This window comes from Solanum stenotomum, chromosome 9, assembly GCF_019186545.1.
Source record: "Solanum stenotomum isolate F172 chromosome 9, ASM1918654v1, whole genome shotgun sequence".
In the NCBI taxonomy this organism is placed as follows: Eukaryota; Viridiplantae; Streptophyta; class Magnoliopsida; order Solanales; family Solanaceae; genus Solanum; species Solanum stenotomum.
Window position 1 is genome coordinate 29,517,980 of NC_064290.1, and position 27,933 is coordinate 29,545,912.

A 27,933-nucleotide genomic window follows, 5' to 3' on the forward strand; every position below is an offset into this window, starting at 1 on the left:
TCTGAGGTCTATTTTCAAAAAACAAGTGGCACCCTGAAATTGATCAAAAAGATCATCAATTCTCGAAAGAGGATACTTATTCTTGATGGTAACCTTGTTCAACTGATGATAATCTCTACACATTCTAAGGGAACCATCTTTCTTTCTTACAAATAGGACCAGAGTGCCCCAAGGTGAGACACTTGGTCGAATAAAACCTTCCTCTATGAGATCCTTCAACTGCTCCTTTAAATCTTTCAACTCTGCTGGTGTAATTCTATATGGGGGAATATAGATAGGATGAGTATCGGGAAGAATATTTATACCGAAGTCCATCTCTCTCTTAGTAGGGACTCCAAGAAGATCATCTGGAAAGACTTCTGGAAACTCATTAAATACTAAAACTGACTGAATAGGTGGTGTCTCAGCACTAGAGTCATTGACTCGGACCAAGTGATAGACACAACCCTCAGAAACTAACTTTCTCACCTTAAGGTATGAAATGAAATGACCCTTAGGCACTGTTGAACAACTCTTCCACTCTACTACTGGCTCATTAGGAAACTGGAACTTAACAACTTGAGTTCTACAATCAACTGATGCATAACAGGCATAGAGCTAATCCATACCTAGAAAGACATCAAAATCTACCATGTCTACCTCAACTATGTCAGCCATGGTGCTCTTGTGATTGACGAAAATTGTATAATCACGATAGACTCTCTCTCAACTAGAATAGACTCACCAACTGGTGTAGAAACACGTAAGGGCTCAAGAAGTATCTCAGGAAGAACATTAAATTTCATTCCAACATATGGAGTCACAAAAGATAAATTCGCTCCTGGATCTAACAAAGCATAAGCATCAAAGTTGAAGACTTGGATCATACAAGTGACAATGTCTGGAGAATCCTCTTGCTCTTGTCGACTAGTGAAAGCATATAGACAGTTTGCTCCTTTGCCAGTCCCTGAAGTAGCTATTCTAGGTGAAGCCCTATCTGGTGGAGCAACTGAAGAAGATTGGGTTATATTGCCTTTATTCCCACTGTTATTCCTGTTTTTTGGACACTCTTTCATGAACTGACCCTCTTGTCAACACTTGAAACAACCAGTGGTGCCATCACGACATGCTCCAGGGAGATTTCTACCATACTTAGCATATGAAGGATCCTAGTTACCTCTTTGTGCCACACTACCTGGACACTGTGCAGGTCTATCTCTGAATTGTTGGGAATTCTGACAATTGTACTCACCTTTGTTTCTTTGCACAGGTGCACTAGCAGATGATGGAGCAGGTCCCTTTATCTTTTGATGGAGGATGCCTGGTTGGAATTACTTTTCTGTTGCACAGACTCATTCCCAAATGTCTTAGTCTTTTTGTTTCTGAACTATACTCTATCCCTCAAACTATCCTCCTTAACCTGCTGCACATGAATCATCAGCCTCGCTATGTCTATATCACCTATCAACATCATAGCGTTACCTTCCTTACGTGAGAGACGAAACAAACCACCAAAAAACAGACTCATCCTAATCCTCATATATGCAACCATCTTCGTAGCATAACAGGAAAGTTGAGTGAACTTCAGATAGTACTCATGAACACTCATAGATTCCTGCTTAAAGGTAAGGAATTCTCATACCTTTGCTCCTCTCAGTTCCCGGGGAAAGTAACGCCCAAGAAAGCCTCTTCAAACATAGCCAAACTCAAATTCGGTGCACCCTCAGCCTTACCCTTCTTCCATTAATCGAACCAAATTCTAGCAACACTCTTCTGTTAGTATACAGATAGTTGCACTTTCACAGCATCGGTGACATGCATAATCTCGAAGACCTTCTGAAGCTCTTCAACAAAATTTTGTGGATCCTCAGTGATGCTTGCACCAGTGAAACTTGGAGGATTCATCCTTAGAAACTCGTGGATCCTAGGCATATTAGCTACATCATGTTGAAACCCTCTTTGTCCCACATGGTTGGTCACAACTTAGCTCAACATTCAGATGGCTTCCCATAATTCACTATTGGTGACCTCTCCTTGGGGTTGCACTTCAGGTGCATTGGGTACCCCTTGTTCCTCAACATTTCTCCTAGCAGGACAACCTCGGATAGCTCTTCATAGAGGCATGATCTGAAAGACACGTGCAAGCATGACTTTGAAAGAAACTTTTATAGAGATACACTTTATCGCACAAAATGAGTATGAAAGAAGTGAGATAGTTCCTAAAATATTGCAGCCTCCTAATTATAGATGTGGTGCGCTTCACACCGATAACTAAGACTCTACAAATAGGGCTTCATAGACTTCCTAGGACTATTGAAATCTGTGCTCTGATACCAAATTTGTCACTCCCCGAGCCTACACCCTGGGAGGGACTGGCACTCGGGAACCATTGCTGGTTCCAAGCGAAGGGCTAGACTCTAAGCAGAATACTTTATGCATTATTAAAGAAATCATATGCATTATAAAACAACTGTCTCAAATAAACTTAGAACGTTTAAGGAGAAAGATTCAACTTAGACAAAGTGGCAACTCAACTCTTATAGTAAAACAACTCAACTGCAAGACTAAACAACTAATAACGGACTATCTCTGAAGCTTATAAATACGAAGGGGGATGTCGGGACCAGACCCCCGATCATCCTAAAAATTATAATTAACAAAGCATAAAGCAAAACATAACCAAAAGGATCCTCTGGAAAGCAAGGAGGCTCACCAACTGACTCTGAGTGATCGATTGGATAAATGAGGCACTGAATACTGATACTGATTACCTATATCTACATCATGAGACGATGCAGATAAAATAACATTAGTAAATTGAATGTACGAACAAGCGAGGGGAAAACTAAACATGACATAAGCTTCAACTGAATTCTGAAAAAAACACACTTACCTCAGCTTTACTCAACTGATGTATACTCAACTCAATGCATAAATAAACAACAGTTAAGATGCAATTTATATAAAGCATTTAAATAGTAGGTAGCAACTCAATGTATTGAAAAATACAATAACAACTCAATGCATATATATAATAAAGTAATATACTTTCGTGGGAGTTTCTCTAACCGACAACCATCACTATGAGCTACATGATGGTACAACATCTCGCCCACGATGGTAGAACTGTCCTATAACTTGCCGATATAGAACACCTCAACTAAGTGAATCCACTAGTCTATACTAAAAAGCATTTATGGATCATCTAAAAAGTATGACCCTTTCTACCCATGATGGCTACATGGTTTATGGAGACTTTTGAGTTTTATGAAGTCGTCCCCATATTGATCCTTAATGCTACTCCCAAAATATGCTCAACTCATATGTTTGAAAACATAACTCTTTCTGTGGTTTGAGATTATTACTCAAAAACTATCTTAAAAGCACTCCGGGAAATCAATGTTTCCTTTATTGTTTAAATGTGAAAACATTTTAACTCTTGGGAATAGTTAGTTCCCATATAATATCTTGAAGAAATGAACTTTACCCTTACTCTTACTTAACTCAATGCCTAAGTCTTAAAAACAAGTTTAAAAGGCTTGTAAAAGACTTCTTAAAATGACTTGAAGAACTCTCTAGACTTAGCTCTTAACTTTCCTTGAATTTGAATTTATGGATTCAAGGATTGTGATATGTGATAGAGAAGATCTCGTGATGTTTAGGGGTATTTTTAGATAGTTAAACATGAGAAACAATCAAGAAATCACGTCTGAAAGAAAGTCTCTGATGCGGAGTTGCATTTAAATATTTGGTCGCGAAATAAATTTTGAGGCAGAACGGTCCACGACGCGGAGAATTTTTTGTGAAATTGTGGGCATGTCTGCGATGTGGACTGGGCCTCCAGATTCTCCCAACTTTTTCCTTCTTCGTTTTCTAAACCCAGTTTGCCTAAATTCGATTCCTTTTCTCAAAATCTCTTTAGATTTAGATACCCAGTATATGTACACAAGAATCTAACTCAAACAATTCAAATAAACAAAACTATAACCTCAAGAAACTTCTCAATCTCAACCCAAATTGAGGAAGGAAACCAATTCAAGAAGACACATCAAGAACATTCAAACTTCGAATCTTTTTAGGACGACTTCACGCTGAAATAAACATGTTTGGCACGTGTGTGAATGAACCCAACTTTATGAATGTCTCACATACCTCTTTAGGGATCAACCTTTGTCGAAACGACTTCTATTCCGCAAGAAATATCCAAGAACGCCTTGACTTTTCTCCTCTTTTCTCATCCTTTCTCTTCTCTCAAAGCGCTAGAATAATTTTTAATCGCGTAAACTGAACTAACTCAGTTTAGACCCCAAATAATTTACTAAAAATGGATTTAAGTAATTGGGCATGGAAAAGACCAAAATACCCCTTCAAAATCCGGTTTTGAATTTCCTTATCTAGAAAGCCAAACTTTGAATGGGCATATCTTCCTCATACAAACTCGAAATTGAGCAAACTCGGCCGCGTTGGAAAGATAAACCAAAGATATTTCCTACGGTATCTTGTAGCATACCGAAATCATCCTGAACTAGGAGTTATAGTCGTTTGAAGTTTACCCAAAACCCGTACTTAGATTAACTTGGTCAAACTTTCCAAATTTGATTATTTCCAAAAAAAAACGCTTATTTCTAATTCTAGTTCTTTCAAATAGCGGGGTGTTACAAATGTTATCTAACCAGATATTCTTTGCATGTGTATTTCACATTAAATTATTTTGATGACATATGAAATGTGAAGAGAACAACTATATTTTATATATTTACATATTTTCACATTTATTTCGATTTTTTTTCAAAATCAAAGAACTCGAAACATTTTAAAATAATATATTTTAAACTAAGAATACCTTGTTAACTTTATAATACATTTGTGATATATATAATACTTTAATTTAAATACAAATACTTACTCAAATATAAATATATATTTTCATTAATGAAAACATTTATCTCATAAAATTAGCTATTAAATAAATAATATAAATTAAATTAATACAAACTTCAACTGATATTATTACAAGTCATATGAACTTTTCTTCGTCCAAAATACTGAAATATTAAGAAATAGTAAATAAGTAAAACAAACGGGCAATGTTTATATAGTAATAACTATTTTCAAGCAAATTTTCTCAGAGTCTAAATCAGATAAGTAACATTGATGAATAAAGTCATTCCTTGTCTTGAGCATCAAAAACAAATCGTGACAATTCTCTAAATTTTAGAAAAAGATATTCAGAAGCATATATCTACATCACAAGAGAAATTGTTAACAAAAACAAATAAATTTAGACAACCTCATGTTAACTTCGTATATTGGAACATTATATACTAATGTAGATATCAAGCAAAAAAATAATTATTATATCATCAAAATTATTTTTCTCAAGTACTCGAGGTTATGGAATATACTCTCTTAGGATAAAATGACTTACTTCATCAGAATAATGGTACCTCATATTCCGCTACACTTCGAATTCACTCAACGAAAATAAATCACAGCAAAAAAAATTAAAATGCAAGAAGAAGAGTAGAAGATTAAAAAAATTTGTGGTTAAAAAATGAGACGAAACGCCTCTATTTATAGTCAACAAAAGGTAATATGAACAAATGTTTTTATGTCTTATCTGAAAAGTTATGACCATTCCGAGAAGTCACAACGCTTTGAAAAAGTCAAAACTCTTTGGAAAAATAACAGTCACCACCTAAGTTAGGGATATTATAGTATTTTAACATTCAAGTTAGGAGTTCATGCTTTTAAGGTTATATAATTAACGACCTACTCCCGTCGTTATAGAAATGCGAACGGGAGAAAATTTGGGGCTGGAAAACTTTTTCGTATTATTTGGATTATCCCAACCTACTCCAGATTTGGGCAAAATCGGAGTCTTGAAGGTTTAGGGAAATCCAGTAACAATCAGGGAATTTAATTATGATTTTAATTACATTAGTAATTAGATAACTCGTTAAGGAATCCGTACGACTTTACGGAATTAAATTCAGGCGAGTTGTACTCCCTGAATCGATCTTAGCGTATAGGGTATTTTCTGATCGTTGTTGGTTAGAGGTGTGTTGTGAAATAGGGATTTTGAAATTCTTAAATTAGCTCACTGGTTCCTTGCAAGCCACCCTGGCAGGAATTATGTCGCTCTGGAAGGGCCGCTACAGCGGGGTGAGGGCCGCTTTGGCTGGCTCGACATGACTTAAGGTCGTTAATAAACCCCTAAATGACCTTAATATGCATTTTTTTGAATTCCAGAGCTATGGAACGAACCCCAGGCTACTAATACTCATTTTTCACCATTCTTTAGGCCAAAGGTAAGCTTTTCACTCACCGAATCTATTTTTCGATCCTCAGAACATAATAGAATGGCTGAATATTGATGGGTAGGGTTTTGTTATAGATTCTATGGTTGAAACAACCCTAATTTGGATAATTGGGATCATGGGTTTGATCTAGGGTTCATAGAATTGTTAGTTATTCCGGTAATTAGTGATTGTTTATTGATTCCCGTGTTGTATTGATTGTTTGTAGACCAAGAACAAGTGGAACGAATCCGAAAAGCACAGGATCAAGCTTCTTTGGGTTTCAAGCTTGTTTTGAGGAAGGTGATGGTTGTGATTTTATGATTGTGTGATGTATTTTTGTTCTTGCTTCATTATGATACGTGTATGTATATGAATGTTGCATTATTGATCACTCTTGCTGTAAATGAGATAGATGAATGACGATTACCATGAAATAATGACTTAAATATATGATCTTGAAGATATACTTGTGATTGTGATTGTGGTGTGTGAATGGGATCGGTTGCCACGTTTCGACATGCTAACTGTTTGGGTTTGGGTTCCATGAGAGGACCAATGTTTGATATAAAATGTGAAGTTCCTCGTTGTTCGTAAATGTTGATAATATTATATATGTTAATATATATGCATGTGATTATAGTGTTGTCTTGAATTGCTTATGATGCACTTAGTGGGATAGCCGCGTGATCCTAATAGTACACTGTGGTTGTGTACTGTTACTGCACTTACTCTTATTTTTGTTTAGTACAGGGCATCTTCAAGCGGCTACTAACTGACCTTTCTTAGGAGATCAGTGATCGTCGCTTCGAATTCAAGGGTGAGCCAATTATTTCGGGCTTCCATGTGATTCTCTTTCGTCTATGTCCACCATTTCTGGACATAGAAAATTATTTTAGTTAGTTGATTAGTTGATTAGTTTGGGGTTGTATCCCTTTTTGTTTAAACTTGGTTTATTGTTAGATGATTTGGTACATTGACTTTCAGGTTCTAGGTTATCTTTCTGCATTGTTAGTTTATTATTGTTGGACTTTTGTTAGAGTTTATGGGAACTCATTTTTCTTTCCTTAGTATTTGACTTAAATGCCTTAGTTATTGCTTTAGTTGCTTGGCTTGGATTGTATTAGTGGTTCTCCCACCGGAGTGTTAGTGTGGGTGCCAATCACGATGGTCTGGGTCGTGACAAAGTTGGTATCACAACCTAGGTTCGTTGATCTTGATGCAACAAAACGAGTCTAGTAGAGTATTGCGAAACAGTACGGGACGCCTTTACTTTTCTTTGAGATATTATAGGACTTTAGGAAATCTCTCTATTTTTCTCTTGTCTCCTTCGTGCTATAACTTCATTCAAATTAGTATATGTCGATTCAAATTGGTATCTAACCTCCTTCAATCTTATGTCCACATATGGTTTATACTAGGTATAATGGCGTCAGGCCCGTAGCTCCCGTCAATGCTCCAGCTGAGGAATATGCAGCGAGAGGTCGCAGTTGAGGCAGGGGTAGATGAAGAGCTAGGGGTAGAGACCGTGGGAGAGTAGCTCCTGCTTTGAATGAGGTACCGATTGAGAATGCTCATGTAAATGAAAACCTTCCTGCGTATCATGAAGAGATTGAAGGGGAGAATGTTGATGTTGATGAGGTTGGACAAGAGGAAGAGGTGCAGGCTGAGACTACCGAAGTTCCCCTCATAGACCTGTGTTAGCTCGACAGATCATGTCATTTTTTAAAAGGTTGGTTGGTCCTGGAGTGCTTCCTTCTGCTCAAGCAACTAAAGCTCCTACTAACACTCCTGTTGCTAGCACTATTCCTAAGGTGGGTGGGACTGGAGGTAATGATGCTTTCTTCCATCCTTTGTTGGGTTCTGTTATGACTAGTAATGAGCATGAAATATTGACTAAGTTTCTAAAGCTAAAGCCTCGTGTGTTTCTTAGTTCCGAAAGTGAGGATGCTTATGAGTTCATCTTAGATTGTTACGAGAGGCTTAAAAAGTTGCGAATTGTCCATCAACATGGGGTTGAGTTTGTGTCCTTTCAACTTCAATGTGAGGCTAAGCACTGATGGAGAGCTTACATGGAATGCAAATCTTCAACTTTACCTCCACTCACTTGGATTCAATTTCATGCTCTCTTTTTAGAGAAATATGTGCCTAGAACTTTAAGAGATTGCAAGAAGGATGAGTTCATGGCTTTGGAGCAAGGTGGTATGTGTGTGGTTTCTTATGAGGCCAAGTTCCATGCTTTGTCTAGATATGCTACTCAATTGGTGAATACTGAAGAGGAGAGGATCCGATTATTTATTAGGGAACTAAATACTGAGTTGCAAGTATTATCTATCCATATGAGTTTTGTAGGGAGGAGCTTTAATGAGGTAAAAGACTATGTTAAGATAGTGGAGGGGGTGAGGCATGACGGTCAAGCTAAGGCATGGGCAGAAAGGGCCAAGAACCTGGGTAACTTTCAAGTTTCTTACTCCAAGGGGTCCAGAAGGCCAAGCCAATTCAATCTGCTATGCCTGCCTCTATTGGTAACTACTCGGGAACTTCATCTTATAATTTTCAAGATAGCCAGGGAGTCGCGCCTTCGACGGGTGACAGACCATATTTTGATCGTACTTGCTACAATTGTAGAGAACCTAGGCATATGAAGAGAGATTGTCCCCATCCTTGTGTGCTAGATTCCACGCAGAAGCCTTCTAGAGTAATTGTACCTATGGGGAATAGTAGTAATGGTAAAGGACGTCCATAGGGTGGGCAAGGAGGTAATCAACGAGGCCGTGGAGGTAAAGGAAATGGTAACGGACGTAGGTGTAACACACAACCAAGCTGGGAAGTGGCTCATCAAGATGATAGGGCTCATTGTTTTTCTTTTTCGGGCAAAAATGAGGCGGAGGTGTCCGACACGGTGATCACATGTACTATTCTTGTCTGTGACCGGATGGCTAATGTGTTATTTGATTGGGTTCTACTTATTCATATGTATCTGTGAGATTTGCCTCAGATTTTGATATGATTTGTGATATTCTTGATTCCCTTGTTCATGTTTCTACCCTAGTTGGAGAGTTAATTGTAGTTACCCATGTCTATCGTGCTTGTCCTATTTTGTTTATAGGTTATCAGACTTAGGCTGACTTGGTGATTCTAGATATGACTAACTTTTACAAAACTTAGGCATGATTTGGTTGTCCCCCTATTATGTTGTCCTTTATTGTAATACTAAGTTTGTAACTCTAGAAAATTTGGGAAGGAAAAAATTAGAGTGAGAAGAGATGTATAAGATTAAGCAAGCTAAGATTATATCCTCCATTCAGGCTAGTAAATTAGTGGAGCAGGGTTGTTTGGCTTATTTGTCTCATATTAGGGATGTTGAGATTGAGGCTCCATGCATTGAGTCAATTCCTGTGGTCTCTGAATTTAGTGAAGTGTTTCCTAATGATTTACATGGTATGCCTTTGGATAGAAATGTAGATTTTTTCATTGATATAGAGCCTGGTACGTGCCCCATTTCTATCCCTCCATATCTCCTCGCTCAGGCAGAATTAAGAGAGCTTAAGGCTCAAATCCAAGAGCTTCTTGATAAGGGATTTATTCACCCTAGTGCTTCTCCATGGGGTGCTCCAGTTTTATTTGTTAAGAAGAAGGATGATAGTATGAGAATGTGTATAGATTACCAGAAATTGAATAGAGTCACTATTCGAATTAAGTAATCTTTGCCTCGAATAGATGATCTCTTTGACCAATTGCAAGGAGCAGCGGTTTTCTCTAAGATTGATCTAAGATCAGGTTACCATCAATATAAAATTAGGCCACAAAATGTGCTTGAGACGACATTTAGAACTCGTTATAGGCACTATTAGTTTTTGGTTATGTCTTTTGGTTTGACCAATGCACCTGCAGCTTTTATGAGTTTAATGAATGAGGTGTTCAAGCCATTTCTTGATTCTTTTGTTATAGTGTTTATTGATGATATTTTGGTTTATTTGAAAAGTGAGGAAGAGCATGCCAACTATATTTGTATTGTTTTGGGTATTCTTGGGAAGCAATGATTGTATACTAAATTTTCGAAGTGTGGATTTTTGTTGAAATTAGTAGCATTTTTGGGGCATGTAGTTTCAAAAGAAGAGGTAATGGTAGATCCTCAAAATATTGAGGAACTTAAGAGCTAGGTACGGCCTAGCTCTGTGATTGAAGTTAGGAGTTTTGTGGGGCACGCCGGCTATTATTGTCAATTTGTGAAGAATTTTGCTTCTATTTCCACTCACTTGAGTATTTAGACCAAAAAGAAGATACCATTTGAATGGACTGAAAAATACGAGGAGAGCTTTCAAAGGCTCAAGACTCTCTTGACCACCGCGCCTATTCTAGCATTACCGGTGGAAGGTAAAGATTTTCTTGTTTATTCTGATCCTTCACATTCTGAGTTGGGTGTTGTGTTGATGCAGGATAAGAATGTTATAGCTTATGCCTCGCATCAATTGAAGGTGCATGAGAGGAATTATACAACACATGATTTGAAATTGGCAGCGGTGGTGTTTGTTCTTAAGATATGGCGGCATTACCTTTATTCTATGAAGTGTGACGTGTTTACCAATCTTCGTAGTTTGCAACATGTGTTCAGTCAAAAAGATCTGAATTTAAGACATCTAAGGTGGATTGAGTTACTTAAAGATTATAATGTCACCATTCAATACCATTCAGGCAAGGCTAATATGGTGGTAGATGCTTTGAGTCAGAAAGCGGTGAGTATGGGTAGTTTAGCTTGCTTGAGTGCAACCAAACGACCTTTGGCTAAGGATATTCTGACCTTGGAGTCGAAACTCATGCAATTGGGCATCTCAGAAAGAGGTGGGGTATTAGCTAGTATTGAAGTAAAAGCCACTTTTATTGAAGAGATCAAGGCCAAACAATTTGAGGATGAGAATTTGGAGGAACTTACAAAGAAGACCGTGATTGGTAAAGCACAAGAGGCCACTCTTGATGCGGATGGTGTGCTCAATTTTAAAGGGAGAATATGTGTTCCTAGAGTAGATGACTTGATTAAGAAATTGTTGGTAGAGTTTCATGGTTCACAATATTCTATTCATGCAGGTGTGACCAAGATGTATAGAGATCTGAAGCGAATTTATTGGTGGTCGGGGATGAAGAAAGATATAGCGGAGTTTCTGGCGAAGTGTCAAAATTGTCAACAAGTGAAATATGAACATCAAAGGCCTGCCGATTTACTTCAAAGAATGTCAATTCCGGAATGGAAGTGGGAAAAATTATCCATGGATTTTGTGGTTGGTCTTCCCAAGACTTTGGGGAAGTTTGATTCTATTTGGGTAGTGGTTGATAGATTGACTAAGTCAGCCCATTTTATTCCGGTAAGAATAGATTATAATACTGAACAATTGGCTAAGGTGTATGTTAAAGAGATAATGAGGTTGCATGGGGTGCCCCTTTCGATCATCTCAGACCGTGGTACCCAATTCACATCCAAATTTTGGAGGAAATTGCATGATGAATTGGGCACACAACTCACTTTTTGTATAGCCTTACATTCACAACAGACGGGCAATAAGAGAGGAACATTCAAGTGTTAGAAGACATGTTGAGGGCATGTGTGATTGATTTTGGAGGGCATTGGGATAAGTTCTTACCTTTGTGTGAATTGTCTTATAATAATAGTTATCACTCTAGCATAGATATGGCACCATTCGAGGCACACTATGGGAGAGGATGTAGATCACCCATAGGATGATTTGAGGCTGGAGATGTGAAACCTTTGGGGGTTGATTTAGTGAAGGATGCTCAAGATAAGGTGAGGAGTATTCAAGCTAAGCTTCTAGCAGCCCAGAGTAGACAAAAGAACTATGCGGATCATAAGGTAAGAGGCATGGCATTTCAATCTGGTGAAAATGTGCTTCTTAAGGTATTACCCATGAAAGGGGTGATGAGGTTTGGTAAGAAGGGTAAGCTAAGTCCTAGATACATTGATCCATTTGAGATTCTTGTATGTGTAGTACCAGTGGCGTATAGATTGGCTTTACCTTTAATCTATTGATTGTTCATCTGGTATTGCATTTATCCATGTTGAAAAGGTATCATGGTGAAGGGGATTATATCATTAAGTGGGACTCAATTGGGTAAGACAAGGACCTTCAATATGAGAAGAAACGGATTGCAATTCTTGATCGTGATGTGCGCAAGTTGATGACCAAGGAGATTAATTCCGTGAAAGTTCAATGGAAGCATCGTCCAGTAAAGGAAGCTACTTAGGAAACTGAGAAGGACAAGCGAGACAAGTATCCCCAATTGTTCGTCGATTCAAGTACTACTTCATTCCTTCCTTAGCCTATTTTTCCTATGATTGTCACTCAGAGACGAGTGATGGGTAAATTGGAATCTATTATAAAGACCTACACCCATCATTATAGAAATGCCAACAGGGAAAATTTGGGGCTGGAAAACTTTTTCGTAGTATTTGAATTTTCCCAACCTAGTCCAGATTTGAACGAAATCGGAGTCTCTAAGGTGTAGGGAAATCTTGTAACAATTAGGGAAGTTAATTATGATTTTGATTATATGAGTAGTTACATAACTAATTAAGAAATCCGTACAACTTTACGAAATTTAATTCAGGTGAGTAGAACTCCCGAAATCGATCTTAGCATAAAGGGTATTTTCTTATCATTGTTGGTTAGAGGACTGTTGTGAAATGGGAATTTTGGAATTCTTTAATTAGCTCACTGGTTTCGTGCAAGCCACCCTAGCGGGAATTATGTCTCTCTAGTGGGGCCGCCACAACTGGATGAGGGCCGTTGTGGCGTGCTCGATGCGACTTAAGGTCGTTAATAACCCCCTAAACGACCTTATTATACATTTTTTACTTTTAGAGCTACGGAACAAACCCCAGGCAACTCCTACTTGTTTTTCACCATTCTTGAGGCTAGAGGTAAGCTTTTTACTCCCCTAATCCACTTTTTCGATCCGTAGAACGTAATAGAATAGGTGAATATTGATGGGGGAGGGTTTTGTTATAGATTTTATGGTGGAAACAACCCTAATTTAAATAATTTGGATCATGGGTTTGATCTAGGGTTCCTTATTCGGGTAATTAGTGATTGTTTGTTGATTCCCGTACTGTATTGATTGTTTGTAGACCAAGAACAAGTGAAACGAATCCGAAAAGGGAAGGATCAAGTTTCTTAGGGTTTCAATCTTGTTTCGAGGTAGGTGTTGGTTGTGATTCAATGATTGTGTGATCTTTGTTTGTTCTTGCTTCATTATGATACATGTATGTATATGAATGTTGCATTATTAATCACACTTATTGTAAATGAGATAGATGAATGATGATTGTCCTGAAATAATGACTTAAATGTATGATCTTGAAGATATGCTTGTGATTATGATTGTCATTGTGGTGTGTGAATGGGATCGATTGTCACGTTCCGGCATAACTAACTTGGATCGATTGCCACGTTTCGGCATAAATATGTTATCGGTTGCCACGTTCCGGCATGCTAACTGTTTGGGTTTGGGTTCCATGAGAGGACCAATGATTTGATATAAAATGTGAAGTTGCTCGTTCTCCACAAATGTTGATAATTATGTATATGTTGATATATATGCATGTGATTATAGTGTTGTCTTGACTTGCTTACGTGTCACTTAATGGGATGGCCGCGTAATCCTTCCAGTACATTGTGGTTGTGTAGTGATACTACACTTGCTCTTATTTTTGTTGAATACAGGGCATCTTCGAGCGGCTACCGACAGACCTTGCTTAAAAGATGAGTGATCGTCGCTTCAGATTTATGGGTGAGCCAATTCTTCCGGGCATCCATGGGATTCTCTTTTGTCTATGTCCAACATTTCCGGACTTAGACAATTGTTTTATTTAGTTGATTTGTTCATTAGCTTGGGGTTGTATCCCTTCTTGTTTAGACTTGGTTCATTGTTAGATGTTTTGGTACATTGACTTTCAGGTTCTAGGTTATTCTTCCGCATTGTTAGTTTATTATTGTTAGACTTTTGTTAGAGTTTATGGGAACTCTCTTTTTTTTCCTTAGTATTTGACTTAAATGCCTTAGTTAGTGCTTTAGTTGCTTGGTTTGGATTGTATGAGTGGTTCTCCCACCGGAGTGTTAGTGTGGGTGTCACTCACAATGGTCTTGGTCCTGACGTATATATATATACACAGACACGCACTTGTTTTCAGTGTTCCCCTTACATGCTCGTACATTCAATTTACTGATTTCATTCGACCTACAACTTTTCATGATATAGTTACGTGTGTTCGGGGTCATCAACAGGCGCTCTGTTTATTCCACTTGCAATTCATTTTGTTTTTGTGAGCCTCCTTGCTTTCATATATCATTTCTAGTTTGTTAGGATATCGTGGGTCTTGTCACGATTTCCATCATCGTATTAGAGGCTTCATAGATAGTAGTATTTTGGAGGATTCTTTTTCATTTCCCTTGTTGATGTTTTAAAGACTTTGAGCTAAGTACTTATGTTTAATTGAGTATTTCAGACAATTTGAGTTAAATTATTTTGTTAATGAGACCTCATGAGTAAAACATTGCATTTGAGGTCCTGTGTTGTTGTGTAAGTCATCTGCTGAGTATTAAGTAATGCCAAGGATTTTCTTGGGGACCAAAAATGGTTCTCGGGTGTCGGTCATGTCCAGGGGGTAGGCTCGAGGTGTGACAAATACAAAATTTGCACATTTTCCTAATATAAATAGGCTTCAAGGGGAATGTGAACCCAACATTAGATCTTGAATTGAAAAATTTACCAAAACATATGTGTTTATCTTATAAATTCAGCCCTTTATATAGAATAGTTTCTTGTATCTTCTCATTCTTATGTGTGAATATAATAAAATTGAAGAAATAAGTAATCCGATTACACTCCTTTTAATAACATGATAGATGAAGTTTATGTGATGCTTGTAGATCACGACAAAGAGAATGTCACTAAGATGACTGATTTGCTAAAGTCTTTTAACTAAAAAGGTGATATCTCTAAAAATGTTATATAGAACTTATAGCCTCTGGTTCTTTATCTAACATTTTTAGAGATGTCACCTTATTTTTAAAATACTTCAGCTAACCAACCATCTCAATAACATTCTTTTTATCATGATCTACAAGATTCACATGAACTTCATCTATAATGCTATTAAAAGGAGTTGTCATCGGATTACTTATTCCTTTAATTTTTTTTTATTCAGACATAAGAATGAGGAGATACAAGAAACTACCCTGTATAGGAGATACACGAAAAAGTTTTCTAGCCCCAATTCTTTCCCCATTGACTTTTCCCTAACGACGGAATGAAGTCGTTACAATATATACCAATTTACCCATCACTCATTTTCGAGTGATCAACTAGGAAAGACTGGCTAAAGTAAGGGTAAAGTAGTGTCTGAATCGTCGAATAACTGGGGATACTTGTCTCGCATGCCCTTCTTACCGAATCTCATTACCCCCTGATGGTTTCATATCTCCAACCTCAAACCAACCAATTGAATATCTACACATCCTCCCTTATAATGCCTCAATGAAGTCATCTCAACACTCGAGTGATAAATATTGTTATATGTAAACTTAACTAATCAACAAAATGATTCCCAACAACCACCAAAATTGATCGTACAAATGTCTGCCACATGTTATCAAGGATCTTGACATAAACATCAGGACGAATCCTTTCTCACACAACCATGAAAAAATCGTAAATCAAAACTCGACACAATTAGAGGTGAACCTGAACCAACCAACACACAATCATAATACCTAGAAAATCATAGTTCTTATCAACATCTCTATCTCACAACCCAAATTTCTATGAGTGTAACTTATAAAAATTTGATCTTTAGTCATCAAATACTCATCGAGGGATATGCCCAAGCATACAAACCCTCCAACAACACTATCGAAATGCTAGAGTTATTAATTATAAATTACCTCTAGAATTGGATTCAATGATCCCCACATTCAACCACACATAATCGATACATGACCTCGACGACAAGATGAAATAGAAAGATTACTGGACAACCATAAATACGCATGGTAGCTATTCTATAAATTATCAGAAACAAGGTGGTACATGTGGAACCACTAAAATACTTTAACAACTCCAAAACAACAGCAATTTATGTCATTCGAAATAACCAAATCTTCCCAATCTTGCGATTCAACCAAGAGAACATTGTAGGATTTGGTACCCCTGATCCACCACTAGAGATCCACCCGCAAAAGTGAAAAAACACGAGAGCATAGCTAGTGAATCATACTCACAATACTAACAACCATCATAAACACTCCGACCATTTACCTTATTATAAACCAATACTTTTTAAATGAAAACCTTTCTTAGATTATTTAACAATCAAAAGTAATAAACTTTACTACTCAAACAAAGTGTAAATCCATTCAAAGGTTCACTATCTGATACAATTGATCATTTCTCTTGTTACAAATTCGTACCTCGACAAATATATCACCACGAATGTAGACATACAATGAAAAATCATAATCGTAACTCATAACACAATCCCTTTATCTATCAACATTAGGCTATACCTTGATGATTTTTATGCAATCATGGATCTTCGCTTATCATCGACCTCATCTCCATCAATCTTACAATATATTTTGCTAAAATTTCAATCATACTCATTACTAGACTCGAAAACAAAAACAAAGCACTTATCATCACTCTCAAGCTAATGTCTGCACAATCCTTTCTCAAGTCCTTTTTTCAATAGTTTTTAACCTATCTAATGGACCCATGACACTATTACCATAGTCACAACAAAATAATGAAATCACGCGTCTCTGAACCCTATTATCTACCCCTCTGAAGATATCTCTTTAGCCTTTGAAATTAAATAAAATATTCTTGCCCTCGCCTCTTTCTAAAGGATGTACTACCTCCAACTATTTTTCTTCATTATGACTCTAGTTATTTAATTTTTAATCGAATAGTGTCCCACCATCTCTTAAAACTTTTCATACAACCACGTTACTCACCAAATTTTAGAAAACCACAACCTTTAGATACTCTCAAGTCATAATTACTATAAAAAATCTGCTCAATCAACATTCTCATTATATATTTGCATCCCATCACAATCCACCATGAACTCTTATTACCATTTTGCTCAGTTAGTCTTGACTATCACTACTAAGCCAATCTTTCATCAACACGACACCTCAAACTCAGGTATACTCATCAAGCTCAGAGGACTAACCTAATTTATACGTACTTTCTTACTAAAATACTTCAATTTCCTTCACCCAAGTAGACTCTTTGGGACTTTCTTTATCCATAAGCTTGTCATTTTTGTATTAATCCACTCCCTTGTGGATTAAGATAAAATCATCAGTCCTCATACTACCCTCTTTCTTCTTAACAAACAAGACATAAGCACCCCACTTGGAAACACTAGGACGGATGAACCCTTTATCAAGAAGCTCTTGGATTTGAGTTTAAGCTCTCTCAATTCTGAGACCATAAAAATAGACTCAATAGAGGGGGATTCAGCCTCAACATCCCAAACATTAGCCAAATACGTCAAACAATCCTGCCCTACCAGTTTCCTACCCTGCACGAAAGATATGACCTTAGTTGACTTCGGCTTGTACCCCTTCCCACTCTAACTTTTCCCTACCCGGGTTCTCTAGAGTTACCGACTTAGTATTACAATTAAGCCCAGAATAATAGAGGGACAACCAAGTCATGCCTAAGATTATATCAAGTCAGTCATATCCAACATAACCAAATCAACCCAACTCAGAAAATCCATAAACACAACAGGACAACACCATATACATGGGTGACTATGACTGACTCTTCAACTAGGGTAGAAACATGGATGGGGGCATCAAGTATATAACAAACCACATAAAATCTCAAGGTAATGGAACTGATATATACGAATGAGTAGAACCCGGATCAAATAAAACAAAAGACATCTGACACTGAGAAGAGTAGCTCTTGTGACCAGTGCATCACACCCTCAAACTTGGTCTTACCCAGAAAAACATAAAACTGAGCCCTGTCCTTTTGATGGGCAACTTCCTTGCCTTGCTGCACTACTCCTCTACCTACATTACCATTTCCCCAGCCTGCACAGCCTCGTTCATTCCCTTCATATATGCTCAGGTTCTCTATAATTTTAACACACCTTATAACTTATATTCGATTGCTGAACACTGAACTAGATCGTGGGGGTTAGTTCGGGTACTATTCGGGGTCCATAATTATGACTAAGAAAATAGGAGAGACAGGGCTGAGATTCGATTTCACCCTGTCCCGCTTTGGCGGGAGGAATCTCGCAGTGGCAGCCTCACCTTGGCAGAAAAAGTCCCGCCCCAGCGACCAAAACAGAAACATAACCCCTGCCAATAATTTTTCTGGGTTCTTTTCTTTTCGAAATTCCACAAGGTTCCCAACTTTACTAAGCAATTTTAGAATAATCCTCATAACTAGGATAATTATTTTCTGCCCCCCAGTTAATCCCACGATACAAGAAACAATTCATTCATGTTAATGCAACACCACAACCCACACATCCCCATAATACACCCAGACACTCACGCAATCCTAAGTCAAGATCTTCCTTACACAACGAGTTTCATGATACTCAAGTATTTACAACTTGCATAACTTCAACGACTAGGCCAACATATTGTACATATCAAAGTTTACACGCACATTTATTGTGCACATAACCACCTTATCATATTCAAGCAATTACCACTTCACATTTGCAGTTAATTAAGACAACCAGAAACACAATCAAAGTTTCCAAGATACAACTCACAAATAAGTCCAAATTCTTAGTTAATTATTTCGCTCCACGGATGACCATTCGTGATCATCCATGCATTCACACCACCTCTAGGGTCAGATACCAATTGGAACCTTCTCAGTTTCCAATTTGCTTTGCTTATGGGCCCCTCAGTCGTGACCAAGACGTCTAGTCACTTCATTGAGATACCAATTGGACTCATCTCTTACCACAAGCGACAATAGTAGCTAGCAAGCCCCACAAAACTTCTAATTTCAATCATAGAACTTGGTCGAACCCAATTCTTAACCGCCTCAATCTTTAACTGATGGTAACCAGACCTTAAATCAATCTTAGAAAAAATTGATGCACCTTGCAATTGGTCAAAAAGGTCATCTATCTGAGGCACTGGATACTTGTTCTGAATGGTGACCCTATTCAACTGTCGGTAGTCTATACACATCCTCTCTTGCTAGCGATGGTGTTACCACTGTGTTGCTCTAGTTTAGACCATAGTGTGAAAGAGGAAAGATACTTAATTTTATCACCCAGATACCAATTGGATTCAAGTCATAGTACAAAGGAGTAGAAAGAAATGAGTTTTTCCTAAAGTCCTATAACCTCTCGAAGAAAAGTTCATACATTGTTGTACCATTTCGCAAGACTCTACTAGACTCGTTTTGGTGCGATGAGATCAACGAACCTAGGGCTCTGATACTAACTTTTTCACGACCCAGATCGTCGTGATATTATCCACAAAAACCCTCCGGTGGGAGAACCATTACTACAACCCAAACAAATAATTTTTAAGAAAACTAAGGCATTTGAAGATATGAAAGCAGGTTTAAATGACTATGCAAAAATAACGAGTTCCCATAAACTCCAAAGGTTTAAACAAATAACTTAACCAAACTAATGCGGAAGAATAAACCCCTAGAACCTGAAAGTCATTGTACCAAAACTCTACTAATGACAAGTCTAAGAACAAGGGGTACAACCTCAAAACTAAACAACATCTTAAATAAAAGTCTGAGATTGAAATGAGTGGACTTAAACATGAAAGATCCAATGTAGCCTGAAAGAACTGACACACACTTGAATCTGGTCACGCTCAATAGTAACCTAGCTGAGGTCTATCAATAGCCACCTGAAGTTACCATGTACTCAACTAAGAAAGAGCAAGTCCAATATCAGTACACAACTATAGTGTACTGGTAGGATCACGTGGCTATCCTAATAAGTGAAACACATACAAGTAACCACAACATTATAAAATAGGCATATACCGAACAAATATAATATTAGTCATCTTTTAAGGATCAATGTAGCATCCCACATTCTCAATAATACACATTGATCATCAATTTAGAGCAACATACAGTCTTTCAATATCAATCATCCTTAGATATGAATGTAATTATCGCAAGTAGATACACAACATAATTAGATGGTCCTCTCATGGAACCCACACCCAAACTGTTAGCATACCGGAACATGTTATTTGATCCAATGTTTTTGCCACAACTTGACAACCAATCCCATATTTATGCCGGAACGTGGCAACCGATCCCAGTTAGTGTGTTGGATCGTGACACCCGCCCATTCAAAAAACCACAATCATAATCACAACGTATATTCTTACAATCATACAAGAAGAGGTGATTCATGGCATACATTTATTCAATTATCCTCCTTTACGATTAGGGTGATAAATAATGCAACATTCACATACATACAAGCATTATAATGAAGCAATTACAAACATATATCACACCAACATGAAATCGCAACCATCACCTACCTCGAAAAAAGCTTGAAAGCCTAAGAAACTTGATCCTTCCCTTTCTGGATTTATTCTGCTTGTTCTTGGTATACAAACAATCAATATAAAATGGGAATCAATAAACAATCACTAATTATCTGAATTACTAACAATTCTATGAACCCTAGACCAAACCCATGATCCCAATTATCCAATATGAGGTTGTTTCCACTATAGAATCTGTAACAACACCCTCCCCCATCATATTTATCCATTCTATTTTGTTCTACAGATTGAAAAGCGAATTCAGGGAGTGAAAAACGTATCTTTAGCCTCAAGAATTGTGGAAAACGAGTAGGAGTTGGTTGGGGTTCGTTCTTTAGTTTTAAAAGTCAAAAAGTGCATAATAAGGTCATTTAGGAGTTTATTCACGACCTTAAGTCGCGTCAAGACCGCCACACCGGCCACCACCCTGCTATAGTGGCACTACCAAAGAGACCACAAGCCTTGCCAAGGCGGATTGCATGTACCAGTGAGCTCTTTAAAGAATTTCAAAATTCTCATTTCACAACACACCATCATCCCATGACACTCAGAAAATACTCATTCACTGTAAGATTAGTTTCGGGAGTTCTACTCACCCAAATTCAATTTCGTAAAGTCGTACGGGATCCTTAACGTCTTAACTATCTACTCATGTAATCTAACTCATTAATAAACTTCTCATTTGTTACCATATTTCCTTGGACCTCATTGACTCCGATTTCGTCCAAATCTAGACTAGGCTAGGAAATCTCAAGTTACTACGAAATGGTTTTCTTGCCCCAATTCTTTCAATATTGACTTTTCCCAAACGACGAAATCAGATCGTTACACAACTCCAATTTGTAAGCAAAGCTTCAATTTATGGTATGGGAGCTTTGATTCATGGAACACTTTTCTCCATGAAGCCCTTCAAACTCTAATTTCAAAATTTGGTAATTGTTCAAAAACTAGGATTTTCATTCTAGCCATGGTTTCTGCCTAAAACCGATTTCATTATGTTAATTTCTTATATTACAGATGATTTGATGTTTAATGGTGATTTTAATTATAAAATTCTGCATGAACCCATGAATAACCCCATTACGATAATTTCATGAATTGTTATGGGTGTATTGATGCAAGATGATTACTATGGATTGTATCTATTTTAATATAGTTATTGAATCTTGTTTTATTCATGCCTATTGTAGTATCTCTAGGTGTAATTGTGAGACATGATTCATAAGCTTGATAGGGGTAAATTTCTATGGGTTTGTACATGTTAAAGAAGGTGGTGTATGAACTATTGATTCACTAGAAAGTGAATCTCCTATGACTAATGTGTAAAGTATGGTATTATTGAAAGGTTGTTCTTCCCTTACCCTTACACTTGATGATGTATGAATAGTCTATGATGATGATGTTGTTGTTGTGTTGACTGAAAGGCCATTCTCAAGAAAACACTATGAATGATAATGTGAAAAGTTTACTCACATGTTAATGTTGATTCTAAGGTTGAAAGTACATCCTCACCTTTAATGAATCTAGTTCTTTAAGGCAACTCAAGTTCCATGAGAAGAATTACCCGACTCATGACCTTGAATTAGAGGTGGTGGTTTTTTCCTTGAAAATATGGAGACACTATCTATATGAGGTATATGTAGATGTGTTTACCGACCATAAGAGTCTTCAATATGTGTTTAGCGAAAAAGACTTGAACCTCTGACAAAGAAAGAGGTTAGAGCTTTTGAAAGATTATGACATGAGTGTCCTATACCACCTCGTCAAAGCTAATGTGGTTACGAATGCCCTAAGTATATTGTCCATGGGTAGTGTGGCTCATGTAAAAGATGAGAAGAAATAATTGGTTCGTGATGTGCATAGGTTGGCCCTGTTAGGTGTTCAACTAGTGGATTCCACCAAGGGTGGAGTTGTGGTTTATTATAGTTCCAAATCATATTTTGTTGTTGATGTGAAGTCTAAGCAACACCTTGATCCTATTTTGATGGAATTGAAAGAATTGGTTCTCAACAAGTCCGTTAAGGCTTTCTCCCAAGGGGGAGATGGGGTGCTTAGGTACCAAGGTAGATTGTGTATTCCGGATGTTGAGGGTTTGAAGGAGAAAATTCTAGAAGAGGCTCACGGTTCGCGATATTCTATTCATCTTGGAGCCACCAAGATGTACCGTGATCTACGGGAAGTCTATTGGTGGAATAGTATGAAGAAGGATATAGCGGGTTTTGTAGCCAAATGTCCAAATTGTCAACAAGTTTAGGCCGAACACCTAAAACCAGGTGGTTTACTCCAAAATATAAATATTCCCACTTGGAAGTGCGAGGAGGTGAATATGGATTTTGTTGTGGGTTTGCCTCGTACTAGAAGGCAACATGATTCAATTTGGGTCATTGTTGATAGGATGGCTAAATCAGCCCACTTCATTCCCGTCAAGGTTACTTTTTCGGTGGAAGATTATGCGAAATTGTACATCAAGGAGGTAGTGAAGTTGCATGGAGTTCCTTTGTCCATTATTATGGATTGGGGTGCTCAATTTACTTCAAATTTTTGGAAGGCGTTCCAACAAGGGCTTGGTCCCAATGTTAAACTTAGTACCGTTTTTCACCCTCAAATGGATGGTCAAGCCGAACGCACCATTTAAACCTTAGAGGACATGTTGAGGGCGTGTGTGATTGATTTGAAGGGTAAGTGGGATGATCATCTTCCCTTGATAAAATTTTCCTACAAAAATAGGTACCACTCAAGCATTGCCATGGCTCCATTTGAAGAACTTTATGGTAGAAGGTGTAGATCACCGGTGGGTTGGTTTGAAGTAGGTGAGTTTTCTTTAATTGGTCCCGAACTAGTTTATGATGCCATTGAAAAAGTTCGACTAATTTGATAGAGGTTGAAGATGGCCCAAAGTCGGCAAAATTTTTATGCCGACAATAGAAGGAGGGATCTAGAATTTGAAGTTGGTTATTGGGTCTATTTGAAGATCTCACCCATGAAGGGTGTGATGAGGTTTGACAAGAAGGGGAAACTTAGTCCCCTGTTTATGGGTCCCTATCAAGTCTTGAAGCGTATTGGGAAAGTTTCCTATGAATTAGACTTGTCAAATGAGTTGGCCCCGGTTCACCCGGTATTTCATATTTCCATGCTTAAAAAGTGCATTGGTGATCCGGTGTCCATCCTTCCTTTAGAGGGTTTAAGATTTGATGAGAACCTTTCTTATGAAGAAGTCTCGATTGAGATTTTGGACCGGAAAGTGAAGAGGTTGAGAAATAAGGAAGTAGCTTTCATTAAGGTTCAATGGAGAATCACTTAGTTGAGGGTGCTACATGGGAGGGCGAGGCAAATATGAAGTCCCGTTATCTTCATTGTTTTCCTTCTACTCCTATTCAAACTTTAGGTTAGTAATTCATCTTGAGTTTAAGTGTTTCGGGAGTCATGTGTATTGTGTGATTTTACAAGATTTCCTTATGATGTGCATGTTCTTGTAAGAATTCATGTTTAGCATGTATTGAGTTTTCATGAATTATATATTCCGCGTGTTGAATTGCATTTTAGTATAATGATTACATTTTGACTTCATGAGGCGAATTGATGAACATGCTTAATGATGTGTTGATGAAATGGCATATTGACTCTATAATGTTGTGTTGAGCTCATTCTAAGTTGGAGAAGGTAGTTCCTCCTATGATCATGTGAAATGATGATTTTGGTGCATAATGAGTTGTGGACTAAGTTGCTACTTTCTTGTGATTGCATTGTTTATGTGTTGAGATGGAGTTGATGTTTCCTCCTTTTTATTGTGTATTGTTTTGATGTTGCATGCATGTTGGGCTGCTACTCTTGAGCCTTTATTTCTGTAAGGTGTCTAGATCACCATTCGAGGATGAATGTTCCTAAGGGGGAGATAATGTAACACTCCAGAAAATGATAGGTTAAAGTAGAGCCTAAACGTGAGGACGATCGTCTTGAATGACAGTTATAGGAGTCAAGGCCATGAGGCAAGTGCCATGGCAAAAAGGCCAAGCCAAAGCCAAAGGCCAAGGCTGCCCCTAGCCTTTAGCTACTGCCTCAACCTTCATGCGAAGGACCACGAGTCGTGGTCCTCACGATGGCTCGTGAAGGTGAGTGTGGACTTGCTTTGGCTATGAAATGTGGCAACAACTTTTTCTAGCCACTTCCTCAACTTCCACGGCCATCACCACGACTCGTGGAGCCCCTCGTGGTGATGCCTTGAGAGTGTAAGCATTGTGCCACCATGGAGAGGCTATTTCCTCAAGGTCCACGAGAGGAACCACGGCTCGTGGAGCCCCTCGTGGTCATGCCTTGGGCTCATGAGCCAAATGCCACAAGAACTCTAGCCACTGCCCCAATCTTCACGAGAAGGACCACGAGTCGTGGTCCTCACCACGGCTCATGAAGATGGGCATCACACCTGATGGGGTCTTTAAGTGAGGGAATTTTGAGTCTTTTTCTTTTTAAGTCCAAATAAAGTGGGGTCGTTTTGGGTTTTTTAGGGATAAAATATATATTGATTTTAAGTCAAAATTCACAAGACTTTGTCATTATTCACAAACACCCCAATATTTCCCCAAATTTCTCTCCTTTTAATATTTCTCTCCAGAGTCCCTCAATTTAAGAACACCAAGAACATGAAGATAAGGGCTCAAGAATCCACCTTCTCAACTCCAATTCGTGGGCAAAGCAATGCTTCAATTAAGGTATGGGAGCCTTGATTCATGGAACTCTTTTCTCCCTGATGCCCTTCAAACTCTAATTTCTAAATTTGGTAATTGTTCAAAAACTAGGGTTTTTTATTCTAGCCAAGGGTTCTTCCTTAAAATGATTTCATTATGTTAATTATCTTATATTATGGATGATTTGATGTTTAATGGTGATTTTTATGTTAAAATTCCTTATGAACCTATGAATACTTTCATGACCCCAATTTCATGAATTGTGATGGGTGTATTGATGCAAGATGATTATTATGGATTGTATCTATGTTAATCTAGTTATTGAATCTTGTTTTATTCATGCCTATTGTAGTATATCTAGGTGTAATTGTGAGACATGATTCATGACCTTGAAAGGGGTAAATTTCTAGAGTTTGTACATGTTGAAGAAGGTGGTGTATAAACTATTGATTCACTAGAAAGTGAATCTCTTATGACTAATGTATAAAGTACGGTATTTTCAAAAGGTTGTTCTTCCCTTACCCTAACAATTGATGATGTATAAATAGTCTACGATGATGATGATGGTATTGTGTTGATTGAAATGCCATTCTCATGAAAACACTATAAATAATAATGTGAAAGGTTTATTCACATGTTAATATTTATTCTAACGTTGAAAGTACATCCTCATTTAATGAATCTATGAGCTATTTTGATAAATTGTATTGAATGAAGGGTAGGGCATTCCTTCACACATGTAAATGCAGTTCAATACTAATTATGTATAATTTGGGAAATAATGCTTAGCACCGAGTGGATATGGAAAATGAGGTAAGGACCCATCCGCCAATGCAAGAGGTTGGGTCATCTAAGTGAACTCATGAGATGGAAGCTCCTTCGCCAAAGCAACAGATCGGCTTTCTAGTAGAAATCTCCATATTCCATAACTATGTGCCAACATTGGACTTTAGCTAGTGGATCCACCTAAAGGCTAAACATGTTAGTTCTACCTTAGGCAAGTACGACACCTTCTTTCGGTATGAAGTTACATGACGCCGGATTCCATGTAGCTCACATGGTCTATGTCGGTTATGGCTACTTTTCCCTATATGACAAGATAATGAATGAAAGATGAACTAAACTATGAATTCTTGGTGAGTTTACTTAGTAGGAGTGGGAGTATGGGACTTGACTTTTACATTGCACAAGTAGACTTATTCAGATGTTATATGATTATTCCTTTATGTTATGATGAGATATGAATGTATGTTGATTGGATAGTTGTTTATGAATGTCTTTCCTTATATTCAAATAATCTATATGACCATTTCCTTGTTGATGACTATTGATAATGATAAGGTCTAAAGATGATATGTATTACTAAGGTAGCTTCAACGGAGTACTTAGAATGGTTGGTATTATGGGATGCCAACCATACATTGCACAAAAGTTCCTTAGGGGTTGCTAAGGTGTTGATATTACTATGTTGTGAGTATAAATGTGATTATGGCTTGTGCTGTACATTGAAAATGCATGTTGATTTCCAAACTTGAAAAATGCATACTTTTCAACTAAAATGTCCTTTTAATCATATTTTAAGGATTTTGTGCATGCTTCCATACTTAGTACATATTGTGCTAACCCCTTCTTCTTCTACATTTTGATAAGTGTAGGTTCCGACTAAGTGACATACACTCTCCTTTATTGAAGAAGATTTGGATTGCTTATCTCCAAGTTGTGGTGAGTCCTCAAGTTTGAGGGCGGATTATCCATTTCTTAGTTCCTATTGTACTTCTTATATTGAGACGTTTATTGAAGTAAAGGGCTAAGTCCCAAACTTTGTATTCATATGTTTTAGATGGTAAATGAGACAAGGTCTAGACTCTTATGATATTCTTTTATGAAAAATGAAGTTTGACTTTGATTGTAAAAGTTTTAAATTTTTCCGCATTATTTCTATCTCTTATGTTATGATGATGCTAGAGGCTTGTATGAGACCCCTTCAGGGTCAAGTACGCCATGTTACGTCTAGGGGTTACTCTTGGGTTGTGACAATAGATTTTTAAAATTTAATTAAAATTTATATAACACTCTATTTTATACATTTCAAAAGCGTGGATTGCCTCATGCACATTTTTTTTGTTATTTCTACATAATAAATCTCCAAATATTGATGATATTGAAGATATGATTTCAGCTGAATTACCTACTAAATTACTTGGTTCGGATTATTATGTGGTGATGCATGACCCATGTGGTTTAGTTAGAAAATCATCTTCTTGCATGCAAAATGGAAAATGTTCTAAGCACTTTCCAAAAAAAAATATTTCTTCTACCTCAACTGATGAAGAGGCATATCATGTATATAGAAGAAGAGGTGATGGCAGATCTACAAAG

General features: G+C 37.5%; 1 pseudogene; it reads left to right on the top strand.

Moving 5' to 3' along the window:
• Nucleotides 1–876: 876 nt before the first annotated feature.
• On the top strand, nucleotides 877–25,102 carry LOC125877437 (uncharacterized; annotated as a pseudogene).
• The last annotated feature ends 2,831 nt before the right edge of the window (nucleotides 25,103–27,933 follow it).